This window comes from Chlorocebus sabaeus, chromosome 2, assembly GCF_047675955.1.
Source record: "Chlorocebus sabaeus isolate Y175 chromosome 2, mChlSab1.0.hap1, whole genome shotgun sequence".
Taxonomy (NCBI): domain Eukaryota; kingdom Metazoa; phylum Chordata; class Mammalia; order Primates; family Cercopithecidae; genus Chlorocebus; species Chlorocebus sabaeus.
In genome coordinates, this window is record NC_132905.1 from 65,421,768 (window position 1) to 65,438,968 (window position 17,201).

Consider the following 17,201-nt stretch of genomic DNA (forward strand, 5'->3'; position numbering starts at 1 on the left):
GATGCATATATATTTAGGATTGTGATATTTTCCTGTTGGATTAATCCTTTTATCATTATATAATGTCCTTCTTTGCATTTTTTCACTATTCTTGCTTTCAAGTCCGTTTTGCTTGGTATAAGAATAACCATTCCTGCTTGCTTTTGGTTTTCATTTGCATGTAATACCTTCTTCCACCGCTTTACTTTTAAGTTTGTTTGAGTCCTTACATATTAGGTGAGTCTCTTGAAGACAGCAGGTACTTGGTTGATGGATTTTTATTCATTCTGCTATTCTGTATCCTTTAAGTGGAACATTTAGTTCATTTACATTCAATGTTAGTATTGAGATGTGAGGTCTTGTTCTATTCATTATGATAGTTATTGCCCAAGTACCTTGATTTTTTAATTCTGTTATTGTTTTATAGGCTCTATGAGATTTATGCTGTAAGGGGGTTCTATTTTGGTGTATTTCAAGTTTTTGTTTCAAGATTTAGAACACCTTTTAGCATTTCTTGTAGTACTGACTTGGTAGTGGCAAATTCTCTCAGCATTTGTTTATCCAAAAAAGATTTTATTTCTCCTTCATTTATGAAGCTTAGTTTTAATGGATACAAAATTCTTGGCTGACAATTATTTTGTTTCAGGAGGCTAAAGATAGAACCCCAATGCCTTCTGGCATGTAAGGTTTCTGCTGAGAAATCTACTGTTAATCTGATAGGTTTTCCTTTATAAGTTACCTGATGCTTTTGTCTCACAGTTCTTAAGATTATTTCCTTCATCTTGACTTTAGACAACCTGATGACTATGTGCCTAAGTGATAAACTTTTTGTGAAGATTTTTTCAGGTGTTGTTTTTATCTTTTGTATTTGGATGTCTAGATCTCTAGCAAGGGCAGGTAAGTTTTTTTTTTCACATATTCTCTCAAATAAGTTTTCTAGACTTTTAGATTTCTCCTTCTTTTCAGGAACACCAATAGTTTTTATGTTTGGCCATTTAACATAATCCAAAATTTCTTGAAGCCTCGTTCTTTAAATTTTTTTTTCTTTGTCCTTGTCTGATTGGGTTAATTTGAAAGCTCTATGAGCTCTTAAGTTCTTTTTATTTTTTATTTATATATATTTTTAATTTTCCATAAGTTATTGGGGTACAGGTGATATTTGGTTACATGAGTAAGTTCTTTAGTGGTAATTTGTGAGATATTGGTGTACCCATCACCTGAGCAGTAAACACTGCACCATATTTTCAGTATTTTACCCCTCGTTTCCCCTCACTCTTCCCCCCAAGTCCCCAAAGTCCACTGTATCATTCTTATGCCTTTGTGTCCTCATAGCTGAGCTCCCACATATCTGTGAGAACATAAGACGTTTGGTTTTCCATTCCTGAGTTACTTCACTTAGAATAAACAGTCTCCGGTCTCATCCAGGTCACTGCAAATGCTGCTAATTCATTCTTTTTTATGGGTGAGTAGTATTCTATTGTATATATATACCACAGTTTCTTTATCCACTCATTGATTGATGGACATTTGGGTTGGTTCTACTGTTTTGTAATTGTGTATCGTGCTGCTATAAACACGTGTGTGCAAATATCTTTTTTGAATAGTGAATTTCCCAGGTGTTACTTGTGCTTCTTGTATTTGGGTGCCTAGGTCTCTACCAAAGCCAGGGAAGTTTTTCTCAATTATTCCCCAAAATATGTTTTCCAAGTTTTTAGAATTCTCTTCTTCCTCAGGAACATCAATAATTCTTAGATTTGGTCATTTAACATAATCCCAGACTTCTTGGAGGGTTTGTTTATATTTTCTTATTCCTTTGTCTTTGCCTTTGTTGGATTGGGTTAATTCTAAGACCTTTTCATTGAGCTCTGAATTTCTCTTTTCTACTAGTTTAATTCTGTTGATGAGATTTTCCAGAGCATCTCACATTTCTAACAGGGTGTCCAAAGTTTCTAACATTTTTATTGTTTTTTCTTTGAACGATCTGTTTTCTTGAATATTTCTCCCTTCACTTCTTGCATTGTTTTTTGGATTTCCTTGCATTGGGCTTCACTTTTCTCTGGTGCCTTTCTGATTAGCTTAATTACTGACTTCCAGAATTCTTTTTCAGATAAGTCAGGGATTTCTTCTTAGTGTGGATCCATTGTTGGTGAACTAGTGTGATTTTGGGGGGAAGTATTAAAGAGCTTTGTTTTGTCATATTACCAGGGTTTGTTCTCTGGTTTCTTCTCATTTGGGTAGGCTCTGTCAGAGGGAAGGTCCAGGGTTGACGGCTGTTGTCCAGATAATTTTGTCCCACAGGGTGTTCACTTGATGTAGCACTCCCCTCTTTTCCCATAAAAGAGGGGAGTGTTTGTTCCTGTGAGCCGAACTGCAGTGTTTATTGTCTCTTTTCTAGGTGTAGCCACCCAGCGAGTCTACCAAGCTCTGGGCTGGTACTGGGGGTTGTCTACTCAGAGTCTCGTGATGTGAACTGTCTATGGGTCTTTCAGCCATGGATACCAGCACCTGTTGTGGTAGAAGTGGTGGGGTGGGGGGTACAGTGGACTCTATGAGGGTTCTTAGATTTGGTGGTTTAATGTTCTATTTTTGTGCTGATTGCAGCCTGATGGAAGGGCCATCAGGTGGGGGTGGGGCTAGGCTGAGTTCAGACTCTCCCTGGGCGGGTCTTACTGCAGTTGCTTTTGGGGTTGGGGTGAGATTCCCAGGTCACTGGAGTTGTGTATCTAGGAGGATTGTGGCTGCCTTTGCTGAGTCATGCAGGTTGTCAGGGAAGTGGGGGAAAGCCGGCAGTCACAGGCCTCACCCAGCTACCACGCAAACTGAAGGGCTGGTCTCACTCCCACTGTAATCCCCACAACAGCCCCAAGTCTGTTTCTAGGTGGTGGGCAAAATGAACTTGAGAACTTGCCCCAGGCTACCCACCTCCTAGCTGGGAAAGAAAAGGGCTTGGTTTTTCCCCTGCCTGTGGAATCTACACACCGTATTTGTACCCTTTCCTGAGTTCTGGCCAGGAAGCTTCTCACCCATTCAAATTGTTACACAGTTCAGCTAGAGATTTCCTTCTCCGTGTGGAGTCTTGTTCCCCGCTCCTCTGACAGCCCTCCCATTGGATCCCTGTGGCACCAGGCAGGAGTGGCCTACTTAGGAGACCCAGCAAGCTCCCAGGGCCTTCCCGCTGCTTCCTCTACCCCTGTATTTCACTCTGTTCTCTAAATTGACTCAGCTCCAGGTAAGGTAGGAAACTTATTCCACAAACAGACCTTCAGTTTCTCCACTGGGGGTGTGACTTCAGGAGAGAAAGGTCTCCGTTTCCCACTTCTGCAGTCGGGGCACTCACAGAAGTTGAGGTGTCTCCTGGGTCCTGCAGGAGCGGTTTGCTTCTTTCAGAGGGTCTGTGAATCCTCTCGGGATTGCTGGATTGTTCTTGCAGTCAATCTGGAGCTAGAATTCGCAATGTGAGCTTCCGCACGATGCTCTGTTCAAAGCTGTAATCTAGTTCTGTCTCCTGTCTGCCATGATGACCCACCACTGATTTTGTTTTAGCTGTTTAAATAAATTTATTAGGTTTATAAGTAGCAATATGGATAGATCTCAAAATCAGGATTCGGTTTTTCTTATTTATTTATTTATTATGCTTTAAGTCCTGGGATACATGTGCAGAACATGCAGGTTTGTAACATAGGTGTACATGTGCCATGGTGGTGTGCTGCACCCATCAACTCGTCATCTAGGTTTTAAGCCCTGCATGCATTAGATATTTGTCCTAATGTTCTCCCTCCCCTTGCCCCCCATCCCCCAACTGTCCCTGGTGTGTGATGTTTCCCTTCCTGTGTCCATGTGTTCTCATTGTTCAATTCCCACTTGTGAGTGAGAACACGTGCCACCACCAAATTTTAATGTTGAGTTTTGAGAGTTTATTGCATATACTAGATACTAGTTGTTTGATGGATATATGGTTTGCAAATATTTTCTCCCAAGCTGTAGTTTGTCTTTCCATCCTCCTCACATGGTCTTTCACTGAGCAAAAGCTTTTAATTTTAATAAGAAAGAATTTATCAATTTATTATTTTATGTGTAATGATTAGAGGTTTAGTCTAAAATGCATTTTCTGTGCATGGTGTTTTCATGTGCATATTAATTTATATTTTATGTCTCTAGAGGTCTGCCCTTTTTCATTACTAATATTTTAATTTCTTTATCTCTTTCTCCTTCCCTCTCTCTCTCTTTCCTCACTCTGCCAAAGAGCATGAGAACAGTGTTGACCAGATACTCATGGCTGAACACTTCCCTGCCACGGTGGAGTTTGTGTCACACACATTCCACCTGCAGAGCACGGACTCATGTGCCTACAAGCTGGTGCGTGTCCTGAGTTCCTGGAGGAAGAAGGTTGGTAGCCACGTCCTGTCCTTTCCAGGCCTCCTTTACTTGCTACCGATAATGACAGGGGTGTGGTGTCTAATTAAGGAGTCTTGGTTTATCATTTGTAGTCTATAACAAGGTAAAATTTGAGGTCTATAGTATAGTAAGGTAAAACAAATAAAATCTAGTTTAGTAATTCTAAGTTTTTAGAAAACATTTTACTTTGAAATATCTAAGAAGTTATTCAAATCTAACTAATAGTGCATAAAACATTTTTTTAATCTTCATCTTTTCTATGACATTATTCAACTGAAGGATGACTTCAAAATAAGGACTACTAAGGAGGTGAAGCCACTGAGTTAAAAAAAAATCTGGACAAGAAATGTCCATGAAGAAAGATTCAGAGGTACTTCAAAGACATAAAATAACAGCAGATACTTAGAAAAATGGGAAAACTGGAGAGAAAGAGACAGAGATCTGCAGATTCAGAAGCAATAAGGAACCCCCATCAGTGCTGAGCGGTTGCTGTGTGGTCAGTTCCTCTTCTCTGATTTCCACCTGCTCTGAGCTCATTAGTGGGTCTGCACTTAATGAACTGAAGGTTCTTTTACACTCTTTCTCAGACCACAGCTTTTAATCCTAAATGTTTTCGTTTTAATCAAGTCACTACAGAATACAATCAGGAATGCACTGTTTATCTGGGCTGCAGGTATGGACACTGAAAATACTCTCCCAATGGAGCACTTTTGGTTAGGAGGGAGAAGTGGGATGGCTCTTCCTCCTTCAGCACTAAGATCCTGCAAGAAGGGCAGAGGGACGCCAACCCTGCACAGAGCTTAAGCCTCTGGAAAGACTGTGCAAGGCCCTGGCTGGTTCTCTGCCCCCTGCTCTCTAGGTGGAGCCTTCCACGTGGCTTCCTGAATCTGGCCATCCCTGGGTCAGTGTGGGGTTTGATAAGAACGTATGAATGAGGAAGGAGGATATGGAATGGAATGAAATAGAATTGAGTGAAAAGAAGAACAAGAAAAATTTCAAAGTACATTTTGCAATGGAGCAGATGTTATTTCTTGAAACCATTGTCCCCGGGGTGTGTGCCTATGTGTAGTGGGAGTGCTGTGTGTCATTCTTCTTGCTGGAGGTCCGGTGGAAGGATTGACTACATGCTGTAGATGAGGCTCCCTCTGTCCCAGGGCTGAGGTTACCCTGAAAACTCCTGGAGAGCCAATACCCTCCCGGGCACGTGGCACCGTCCTCTGGGAATGCAGTTGCAGGATCAGATGCCTGCTGAGAGTAAAGCCGGGTCTCATCGTGGGAGAGTTGGAGGTGAAGCTGGAGACACAGAGGATGCATTAATGGGGTCTGACTCAGCCTGTGTCTGCTCCAGGACCCGCCATGCACACCTGCTGTTTGCTCTTAACTCCTTAATCTGGAATAATATTCCCCAGATTTTACCTCCAGTGAGCTGATGCCAGGCCCATGAGTGAGCTCCCTGATGGAGTAGTATGTTTGGGCCTCTCCCTACAGTGACTGCATCTTCACTTTCAGGTATTTAGGTGCAGCAAGAGGGGCATGTTCACTGTAATCTCTCTGTGTGCATTAGATAGAGTCCAAGACCATATTCTCAGTGGAGCTACTGCTGGGGAGAACTAGGTGTGAGAAATTTGAAGACGACATTGACAACTGCCCTTTTCAAGAAATCCCAGAGCTGAACGATGTAAGACAGGACACCAGCTTCCCTCCTGGACACAGCTGTGGATGCCGCATGGGATGTGGTGTGGACACGGGTGCAGCTGACAAAGAGACTTAGAAGAGTGAGCCCGCAGCAGCCTCTACCAGGCTGCCCTGCTCGTGCCTTAGTGGGGAGGACAGAGGGGCAGGCAGCCAGGGGTCCACTTGCAGGCTCCTGGCCAGTCTGAGTTTTCTGACTCTGCCCTGTCACGCCACTGCAGCTGCCTGCATCCAGGGCACATGGGCTTCACACTGCTCTTATCCCCCTGGGGTCCCAGTCTCCCAGGCCTGAGTAGAGGCTGTTCCCTCTCTGGTCGTCCTCCCCAGTCTTCATCTGCCTTCTGAAGAAAGAGCCTGGTGGGGATCCAATATCACCTCTCTCTGAGTGTGCAGTTCTCAGGCTCCCCCTCCCCCAATCTAGAGCCTGAGGCAGGTAGAGGCTGAGGAGGGGCCCCACTGCCCTCCCTCCCTCGTGCTGTCCTGGCCCCTGCTGAGCTGCAATGCCTGCTCCAGAGGACAAGGACAGGGGACAAGGGGAAGCCCAGCTCTGGGACACCCTGCCTAGGACAGGTGGATCCCTCATCAAAGGATTAACTAATAGGTTAAACATTGGCCTATAGCTGAGAGCAGCTCTGGGGAGACAGAGTGACTTTTGGTGCTCCTGGGGGTCTGAATCACTCAGGCCAGCCCGTGGAGTCCCGGGAAGCCACTGTCTGGGAAGCGGGTCCTAACATGGGTTCACCCTGAGTGAAGAGGGAGCCCCAGATCAGGAAGCAGCTAAGAAATGTCCCAGGAGTAAGGTTGGATGACCCCACATGAGGACGAGAGCCGCATCCATCAATTGACAGCTGGGGAAATGTGCAAGGTGGATATTGATCCTTTGCTCAAAGTGGGAGCCACAAGCTTCCAGAGCTCCCTGTCCCCAGTGCCTTGCCCATGTTTTCCCTCCCAGACACTCACCTGCTTCTCCACTTTTAGGACTCCGCCCTGGGTAATGCAGTGTGAGCTCCTGAAAAAGAACTGCTCAGAGGGGTTCCCCTGATTGCTTCTCACCCACAAGCAAGGGCTCAGGCTGCCCTCACCTCTGTGGACACTGGAAATTCTCCAAAGGAGGCTCTGCGGTAGCCGACCTACTCCATAATTGTTCTTTTCAATTTACAATTCCCTTGGATTAATGCCTGGGCATGCAGATGCTGTCAAAGGAAATTCCACACTTCTCCAAGTTCCTCAAGTAGAATATAGGTCATTAAACATCAACATTTCCAGAAGTTTTGTGTGCTAGTGTTCTGAAAGGAGGCGCCTGAGCAGTTGATGGAGTTATTCTCAGCAGGGCAGCCTCCTGGGCTCTCAGGGGTAAGTTTTTCTCCCCTGTTGGGCCTCCTGAGCCACTTCCAGAGGCACAGCTAAGGTGCGTCTGAGCTGCCGTCTCAGGACCTCTTGCAGGCTGCAGAGAAGCAGTGAGGGTGGCCTCCCAGGGCAACGGATGTGCACATGGAGCAGGACAGGGACTCAGGATCCCACACAGCACATGTGACATGTGGACACCCTGTCCACATCTCCCAGACCAGGCTTCGGCATGCATTCTCTGTAAAATTTAAGCAGTAACTATTTTGGTCCTTGCAGGCCATATAGTTACTTTCTCAACTACACAGCACTGCCGTTGTATGTTGAAAATAAACAAATAAGAGCAGTCCTGTCCCAACAAGACTTTGTTTATACATGGAGACAAGCAGACCGGGCTGCTTTTGGCCCTCAGGTCATGGTTGCCAACCCCTGACCTTACAGACCTTCCGAGTGCAGCTGCCGCTGGTACCCCAAGTACCAGTACATGGGTAGCTCCCAACTCATGCACCTGCGATGTGCGCAGCTTGGCTAGTGGCTTTCTCCACGTAACTGGAGATCCTCCAGCAGAGCAGGTACACCCCACAGGTGTGGGAAAGGTCAAGTCTGAGAGTCACACTCCTTCTTCAGGAGGGAGGCAGGTGAATGTCCCAGTCTCCCAGCCTCCTGGCACCCAATTCAGAGGTGTGTGCCACATGGTTCTCAGAGCTCCCCAGCAGGATGAACGCCTCCGGCCCCAGAGTAACCCAATGAGAGCAGACACCTTGTGTTTCCCCTTCTCCATCTCTCTTTCTCACTTGTGCCTCCTGGGATCACCTCCAGATAAACCACCTGCACCCACCAGTCTGCGTTTCAGAGTCCACCTGGGGGGACCCAACACAAGACCTGTGGTGCGTTTGGACCATCATCTTGGGATGTGCCCTCCATAAAGATGCTGGGAGAGTGGTCCCTAGACTGTGGGCGTTCAGGCAAAGCAGAGGGAAGAGCCAGGCCCAGAGACCTCCCTGTGGCCTGTCAGCACTGAGGTGGGCACAGCTGCTGCACTTTGTCCCGTCTGGTGGGTGGGTCTCTAGAACCCACACAGTCCTGCCTTGTTCCAGACTTGAACAGATTTTCCTTTGAGACCCTCCCACCACCTCCCCTGTCTGCTCCCACCCTTGGTCCTTCTCTTGACCCCGACTCCATCAGCAGAAGGAAGCTCAGAGGAGGCGCTTTATCCACCGTGATTCCAACAAGTGTCCTCCAAACAATCCACCCCACTCATTCCATTCGAGAACCATTTCTGAGCCAGCTCCCAGGACAGGGTCTCATGGAGAGTGAGCCCCCTGAGGTGAGGGGAGGTCCTGGCTCAGGACCGTCTGGGAGCACAGCCGTCCCTCATGGAGCAAGGGGAGAGGAGCCCACTCCAAGGCACTGGTCCCTGGGAGGATGCACTAATTCCTGCCTGACTCAGGTTACATGTGTGGGTGTTTAACAGTGTTCTATATCTCCTATAAGGGAATATTCTCAAAATATAGGATGTTTCTTGGTTACAAATAGATCTCTAGGGTTCAAAGCAGTGCATGACTTGAACTGTGTGCTTGGATTTTGCATGCAGACAGGGCTAGTATTGAAGGCTCTGTTGCTTTGGAAAGATCTCTCCAATATCACACTTACCATACATTCCTGCTCCTGAAGTTGACCTCCCGGTCACTTCTCTTTCTGGAATCTCTATAGTGAAGAATCAGGGAATTGCGGCCATGAATGCTGTATATGGTCACAAGGTGGGTCTGCAAGTAAATCCTGTGCCAGAGGCCAAAGGCCAGGGACATGCTGGGAACACCTAGTCGGTAGCATCCCTGGCCTCAGCCCCAGGAAGGAAAAGGGGCACAGACTGTAGCATAGTGTCACAAATTTCCTCCTTCTCCAGAAATGTGAGTTCTCATCCAGGTCTGCATCCTCCAGCTCCTAGTCTCTCATCCTCTGTCTCTGCATCATTTACATGGAGATGACGACTTTTCCTTGGCTGCCCTCAAATGGTTACAGCTGAAATCAAATGAAATAGTAGAAGAAAATACTAACAGTTAATCTTTTCGAAAATGTATTAGATATGCATTTCCTTATTCTGCACTGCAGCCACTTCCTTGTCTGCTAGGGAGACAGCTGGACACTTTCCTCTCCTTTCCCAGGGTGTCAGGGATGAAACATAGCCCTGGGGACATTATAGGACTGAACAGAAAGTAACAACAATGTGGAAAATTTGGGTAGGGCCTTGCACACTTCCTGTGCCTCTCTTCTCGAGACAGAGCAAAGGCAGATGAGCTGGAGCCTGAGGAGGAGAAGTGGCTATCAGTATATTTTCACAGGGACCACATCCCAGCTGTCGGTGATTCTGGCCCTGTGTCTTGTGTCTTGATGACTTCCACCAATTCCCAGAAGAGACTAAGAATCTCTGGATAATAACATTACACACACGAATGGGTAGAATCAAATAGAATTAAAGTTTTACAGTAAATAAAGGTGAAGATCAGTTTGAGGAATAACGTAAGAGCATCTACCTGCACCAAGAACGGAGGGGGATCCACAGTGGGTAAGCAGGTGTGTGGCAGTGGTGGAAAGGGAGCAAGTGGGCTTTGGAATTCTCAGGAAATTACCTGCTTCCTTAACTTCTGGCCCAGCCAAGGTGGAGTGAAGTTCATCAAGAACACAGGAATTCAAAATCCCAATTCTCAAAATCAATCGCAAAAGTATTAAAACAAAAACTCTAGACAAAATAACAGTTCTTTGCTGTTTAAACTTAACAGCAAAGAACAATTCACAAATTGGGTAGCAATCAAAAGTAGAAAATGTTTAGAGCCCTCTGCTCTAGTAGCATTAGCAGCACACTTGTGTAAGCTGAACATGGAAGCAAAATTAGAAATTAGCTGATTAGCTAGAGCTAGGCATTTCCTTTGCCTGGGCATGGTGTGGTGGGAGGCGTTTGCCTCTTTCGGGGATCATGTACTGGGAGATGTCTAGTTATATAAGCAATTGGCTGGTTTGACTGTTTGTGACTGAATGAGGCTAGGTTTGTCTTTTAAAATGTCAGTTACAAGTAATGCCTCCAAAGTAAGCATCTGTTTGCTTACATAAGAGCTACAGTACAGAGACAACCTCAAGCTAATGGCCTTCTTATTTGCTTTAACAATCATGAAAGGCTGGCCAAAGCTTTGGGCATTAACTCTGCTCTCTGTCATCATTATAACAGACCTAGTTGGTCTCAGTATGGTATTCATAAGATGCCAGGCTAACTGAGTAATTCTTTCTGTTGTTCTTCATGTTTTTGTCACTCTCACTGGGGTGATGTTGTTTGACAAACAGTAGGTGGCTCCACGCAAACATTTAAGACTCAAGAGGACACAGTGAGCCAAGAGGACTAATCTGACCATCAGGAGGGAAGTACTGAGACTAAATATTCTCTATAATCAAGGCCACCATGACCCAAATCAATTAAAGTCAAATAAATCAAAGAATGAGCCAAAAGAAAAATGTACTTATTTTAAACAAGTGCCTTATTAGTTGATTTCTTGCAACTGAGTTTCTCCTAAACCAGACGTATTTACCTAAGTGCAGCAGACAGTGACAGCCATCTCACACCCCCCTCCCTGTTCAGCAAAGAGGTATTCCAAAGCAATACTGTGAACTACAACAAGTTTAGCAAGATGATTTGGAGGAGGCTGTGGCTTTATAGCCTTTGCAGTAGAATCAGCTGTATGTTTGCAACGTATGTCTCATCACCTCATTTATGTATATGTCAAGACAGGAAAGGAGTATTCTACCACAAGATGCCAATTTAGGGGGATATATGCCTGCTGGTCAATTCTTTGATATTCTACAATGCAAATTAAAGGGTGTTGACCAAGGCTTAGTTTCCAGACAGTTATGGAGTAAGAGTGGTGCTGGTGAAATCCGCAATGCACATGGACCTTTTATTTCTCATTTATCAAAGCCTGGATTTGCTCATTCTTATGGCTGATTATTAAATCTTCTACAGATAAAAATACACCCTGGAGGGGCACAACAGACAGTTCCCTGTGTGGTGCTTTGTGTGTTAGCAGCTACCAAAAGATAAGCATTAGTATTACTCGGCCAAGGCTATTTTATTCAATTATCGCATGGCTGAAGGCTACCCACAGTGAGGGGATTTGGGTTATGAAAGTATCTATAAATTGCTGCATAACCTTTCCCTTTGGTTTTTAAATTTCATTTCTGGCAAGACTTCACTGCAAAATCCTCACTAGAGATTCTGTCTACTGTTAGATTTAAACAAGAAATCTGAACATATGAATCTTAAAGTATAATCCACATATGCAATTCCAACATGCATTCACACTAGGGGTATCAGTAAAACTTGTTATAGGGTGAACTAGAGGATCTCTAAAATCATATAGGAATTTAAGTTTAGCATGACCTCTCCAACATTCAGCTATGATTCTTGCTGAAGCTATTGATTGGGAGATCCTGATCATAGCATTATTCTGCCACTCATAAACAAAAAGAATGCACAGCGAAAAGAGAGAAAGGAACAATTATTTTATGATGGCATTAAGAGAAGTCTTGATTCATGATCTTGGGAAAGCTATCTATGCCTAGAATGTCATCTGCTTCTGGGCAGTTTCACCTTGGAATCGTCAATGGATGTGCAGTTACAAGAGTCTGAAGGGGACCTTTTGAGATGAGAAATGTGGATCCAAGGCTCAAGGCCCTTAAGTTTTGCTGAAGTGTGGATACTGAGGGGAACTTGGTATGGTCATTTCCAGTGGGGGTTAGGCACAGTCTTTTTCTGGTGTCATTTTTAAAAGACCCAATCTCTGGGTTCTAGATTACGAACGGTCTGGTTGTCATCAGCTGGTGGGTCATGTAAGACTTCTTTTACTTGATGAAAATACACTTTGAAATAATGCAGTAAAATTTATAATGCTGACTCGTGTTGGAATTTATAAAATCAGGAGATACATAAGGCTCTATTATTAGGTGCATAGGTCTCCTGGTAATGAGTTCATGAAATATTAATCTGTGTTTTCTTGTAGGAGTGGATCTGACTGCCACCAAAACTGATAGGAATACATTTGGCCAAGAAAGTCTTGTTGATTGATTAGCTTTTCCAATTTCAGTCTTAAAATGCCATTTGTCCTTTCTCCTATACAATTAAGTATGATAGAAATAATGGTAATGCCATTGTGCATGTAATGCCTTATTTAACTGTGTTATAACTTGTCCAGTGAAATGAGGATTTCTATTGCTGGAGATTTATTCAGGAATTCCCCATCAAGGAAACAGGTTTTCTGAAAACCTTCTACCTACTATTATAGTATTAGCCTTCCTGCATGGGAAAGCTTCTATACAACCAGAGAACACGGAGATTTTTGTAAGAACATGTTGATGTCCCACTGAGAGTGGCAATTGAATGAAGTTCAACTGTAAGTGCTCAAATGGTCCAGCTAGTGATGGAAATATTCTACCTGAGGATTTTTATTATTTGACAGTACTTCTTATAGAATTTAACATATCAAATAAGCCTAATTTATCATTATTTGTAAGGAAAGAAAACAAACTCTTTCGAGATGTGACGTGGGTCAGCTGGAAACTCCCAAAGTTAGTTTAAGGTCACAAGACTTAATTTAGAATTTGATTTGGGATATAAACTTAAAAAAAAAAATTAAAAATTTCAAAAAAGAAGCAAGAAAAAATTTTTTAAAAAACAGAAAAACAATTTGATTTGGGGAAGGGGTCAAAAGTATTAAGGCTTGAATACCTGATTAAATAGGATATGAAGTCACTGTGACAAAATGTTACTGAAGATGGTGATGAATAGATTTTAAAGGCAAATACAGAAAAGTACATTGTTATAGTGAAAACCTTGGCTCTTTTAATGGAGAGGTTTTGGTTTTCTTTTTTTTTTTTTTTTTTTTTTTTTGAGACAGAGTCTCGCTCTGCTGCCCAGGCTGGAGTGCAGTGGCCGGATCTCAGCTCACTGCAAGCTCCGCCTCCCGGGTTTACGCCATTCTCCTGCCTCAGCCTCCCGAGTAGCTGGGACTACAGGCACCGCCACCTCGCCCGGCTAGTTTTTGTTTTTGTTTTTTTAAGTAGAGACGGGGTTTCACCGTGTTCGCCAGGATGGTCTCGATCTCCTGACCTCGTGATCTGCCCGTCTCGGCCTCCCAAAGTGCTGGAATTACAGGCTTGAGCCACCGCGCCGGGCCGAGGTTTTGGTTTTCTAAAGTAACTAAAGACTTGACAAAAGACAACATGAAGCACAGTAAATTGTTTTGATAAGAAACATTCTTTGTTTCCTAGCTAGAATTCTTAAAAGGCTGAAAAACATCTTTCACAATTTCGCATTAGGGCAGTGCAATAATTCAAGATATCCTTGTCATTTTAACATATGAGGCCAAATTCTAGTGTTACATCAGTATACTTTTGATATGAATAATCAGTTAAATAAATTATAAATAATTTCTTTCTAATCTTATCAAACTTTATCACACGTGAAATCTTTCCCAAGATTCCTTTCCACAAACCTTCTACAACTTCTTTTATATCAATTGGGTTTTGTCCTATCTGCTTTCTCTTTTCCATTGTGGAAGAACCAGCCATTCTACTTTCGGTTAAAAAAAAATACTTTTTTCTTAAAGAAAAACACATCCTTTATATCTCATAGCTTCACCTACCAAAATCTTGTCTTACTATTCTTACATACGGAGTTGTTTCTCTTATTATTTCTAGCATTAATTACTATATGTTATATAGAACTCTTAACTACTATTAGCTTGAATTTCTAGTGAAAACTAGGGGGTAAGCAACAGTCAATGGCCTGTTTGTTAGTGATGATGGTTGTATTGTTTTTAAGTATTTTGGATTCTCATCTACTGCACCTTGCAAATGAACAATGTTGCCAAGATTAAAACTTCTCCATGCGCATGCTGTCATCCTAAACTTTCCTTAGCAAGGTTAACTTGTTTGTCCAAAAATATAAAGGCTTGTGGTCCCTAATTATCATACATAAAATTAGCCAGTATCCCAGCAAGTGGAGTCCCAGGCTCCTTTCTTCGGAGAAATCAGTTTTCAGAAAGTACCTACCTGAGGGCTTTAACTGGTCTCAGTTCTGCTATTTATTGGATCCCATCTGATTCTGAATGGAGACTGGCTAAGGAAATGCACAAGTAAAGTTGAAGAGATCAAAATACAAGTTTCTGGAGCTCCTATTTGAAAGGAAACTCACCCCCACTTTCCAGCTACAGCAACACAGCACCGTGGCTCATCTGGTGCCTTTGCTGGTTAGTAGGTTTTCCTAGATGCTGCTGGAGGTTGCCTTAGGATTCCACATCTGACACTAAATTGTTAAAGAAAAACTTTAAACAAAATGAATTCAATAGAGTTTATCTGGGCAAACAAGAATTCATGAACTTGGCAACACTCAAAACTGAAAAAGACTGAGAAAGCTTTTCTCTAGTAGCATAAACAGCAAGGTTTCACAGGCTGAACAAGGTAGCAAAGTGAAGAAATTACCTGATTGGCTTAGCTAGATGTCTACCTTATTTGAGCATGATGTACTGATAGGTGTAATGACTTCAACATTTATCTGCAGGCACTTGTAAACTTCAGAGAGACCAGAATCTCCTGAGCGCGTGTTAAAACCCAAGTTTTAGCCACCCCACTTCCCAAGACACTGACCAAGTAGGTGTGGGTGGGGCCAGGAAAACCCCATTTCTAACCAGCACCCAAGGAATGGTGATGTTCCTGGTCCTAGATGTTTGCCTTATTTGGGTATCTTGTGATCAGAGGTCCCTAGTTATATAACTAACTGGCTGGCTGTTTGTGATTGATTGATTGATGCTAGATTTTAATTTGTAAGTCAGTCATGAGAAATGCCTCCAAGTTAAGTTTTCGTTTGCTTATGAAAGAGCTCCAGGTACAAAAGTAACCTCATGATACTGACCTATTACGTGCTTTAATAGAGGACACTGTAACAATGTTTATTAAAAATTCTTAAGAAATTTTAATAAAAATATTGGGCAATAGTTTAATCTCCGAGCACATTGCCTATAAGAAACCAATAACCATATATACACAACGATATATATAAAAGAAATATTCATCGTACCACTTTTCATAAAACAAAAAATTAGAAAAATTTAAACAATTAATTATGAAAACTGACTAAATATAAGCTCCAGCTCTGAGGAGTTGCTGTGCAGAGGGCCAGGTTGTCAGGGCCAGTGCAGCCTCTCACTTCTCCAGAGGTACCATCCTGTTGCCTGGGGTCTAGAAACTCTCCTTTTTCTTTACAGTCAGGCATAGTGTTCTGACCCCTTCCCCAATCCAGCGTGCAATGAAGAAATCATTCTCAACCTCACCCCAATGCCGTTTGAGGGGAGATACTTCTCACTTGTGGTTTGGTCTGCATGTACCTGCCATGATGGCTTATGAACCTGCACCATTCCAAGTGTGGTCTGAGGACTAGGAGCAGGTCTGTCCCAGGAGAGCTGGTGAGACATGTAAATTCCCTGGCCCTGCCCAGACCTAGTGGTTCAGATTCCTGGGGGATAGGGAGAATAAGAACTTGGGTTTAGGGTATTTAGAACTTGCCCTCAGGGTATTCTAGTCCCTCTGAAGTTCACAGGTAACTACAGATACATGCTGAAGGCATCTTCATAGAGAAGAAACTTAAGTCTTGTCCAGAAAGAGTACTTTATTTAATTTTTAGCTGGAGGATGTGACGGTTTCTTTCTAGAGACCACAGTGTGGACGATAGGGGTATATCCCGCTGGGATGCAAATGCAGAAATTCAACTCTGAATTGGGTGCCCTGAGGTTGGGAAGACTGGGACATAGACCTGCTCACTTCCATGACAGAATGTGCCCCTCAGATTTGACCTTTCCCACACCTGCAGGGCGCACCTGCTCTGCTGATGGAGCTCATTTGCACAGATCAACCCCTGAGTGAAGCTGGGGGAGATGCAGGTGCATGGCTTGGGAGCTGGTAGCATGGTGTGCCTCAGGGGCACCAGGGTCCAGAGGAGCTCTTAGCATCTGAGACTGGTAACTATGGCCTGAGACCCAAGCAGCTTACTGCCTGTTTATGTAAATAAACACTTATTGGAACACAACCACTCTTATATGTTTGCACATTGGCTATTGCTCCTTTCGAGATATGACAGCAATTCTGAGTAGCTGAGAGACCATCGGCCCACAAAGGCCAGAATAGTTACTCTCTGGCTTCTTCAGAAATTTGTTTGCCAAACCCTGGTTTAGGTGATTTGGGCAAGGTCTTAGTAGCATCCAGTCTGCCCAGGCATCTCACACCACATCCCCTGCGGGTGTGCATTCCTGCAAATCCTGCATTTTCAGGGGATTTCTGCATCCCTGGGGATTTGTGAGAGTGCAGATGCATTTTCCAAAGGTCAGAGGCCCTGAAGTTGGACATTTCTAAGATTCTTCCAGAAGATGCTGCTGCCCCAGATGCCAGGACAACTTTATAAGGGTGAAGCTAGAAGTCCTTCCTCTATTCACCAACTTTCCACGGGCCAGGAAAGCTGTGTGAGCCTCCCCTCGAGAGCAGAGGCCACACGTGCTGAATGGGACCCAGAGGCTCTGTCTTGCTCAATCGTGCACATTGGGTGTCCTGCAAGATCACAGACAATCTACCTCTGGCCACATGGGTCACCATCAGCCATGAGCATGGAGACAGGAGCTCAGACTTGTCTTGGTTGTGCCACTTGGATGTGACTCACGAGGTCCTAAGGAAGGGAGGACCCCACTGACACAGATGCAAAT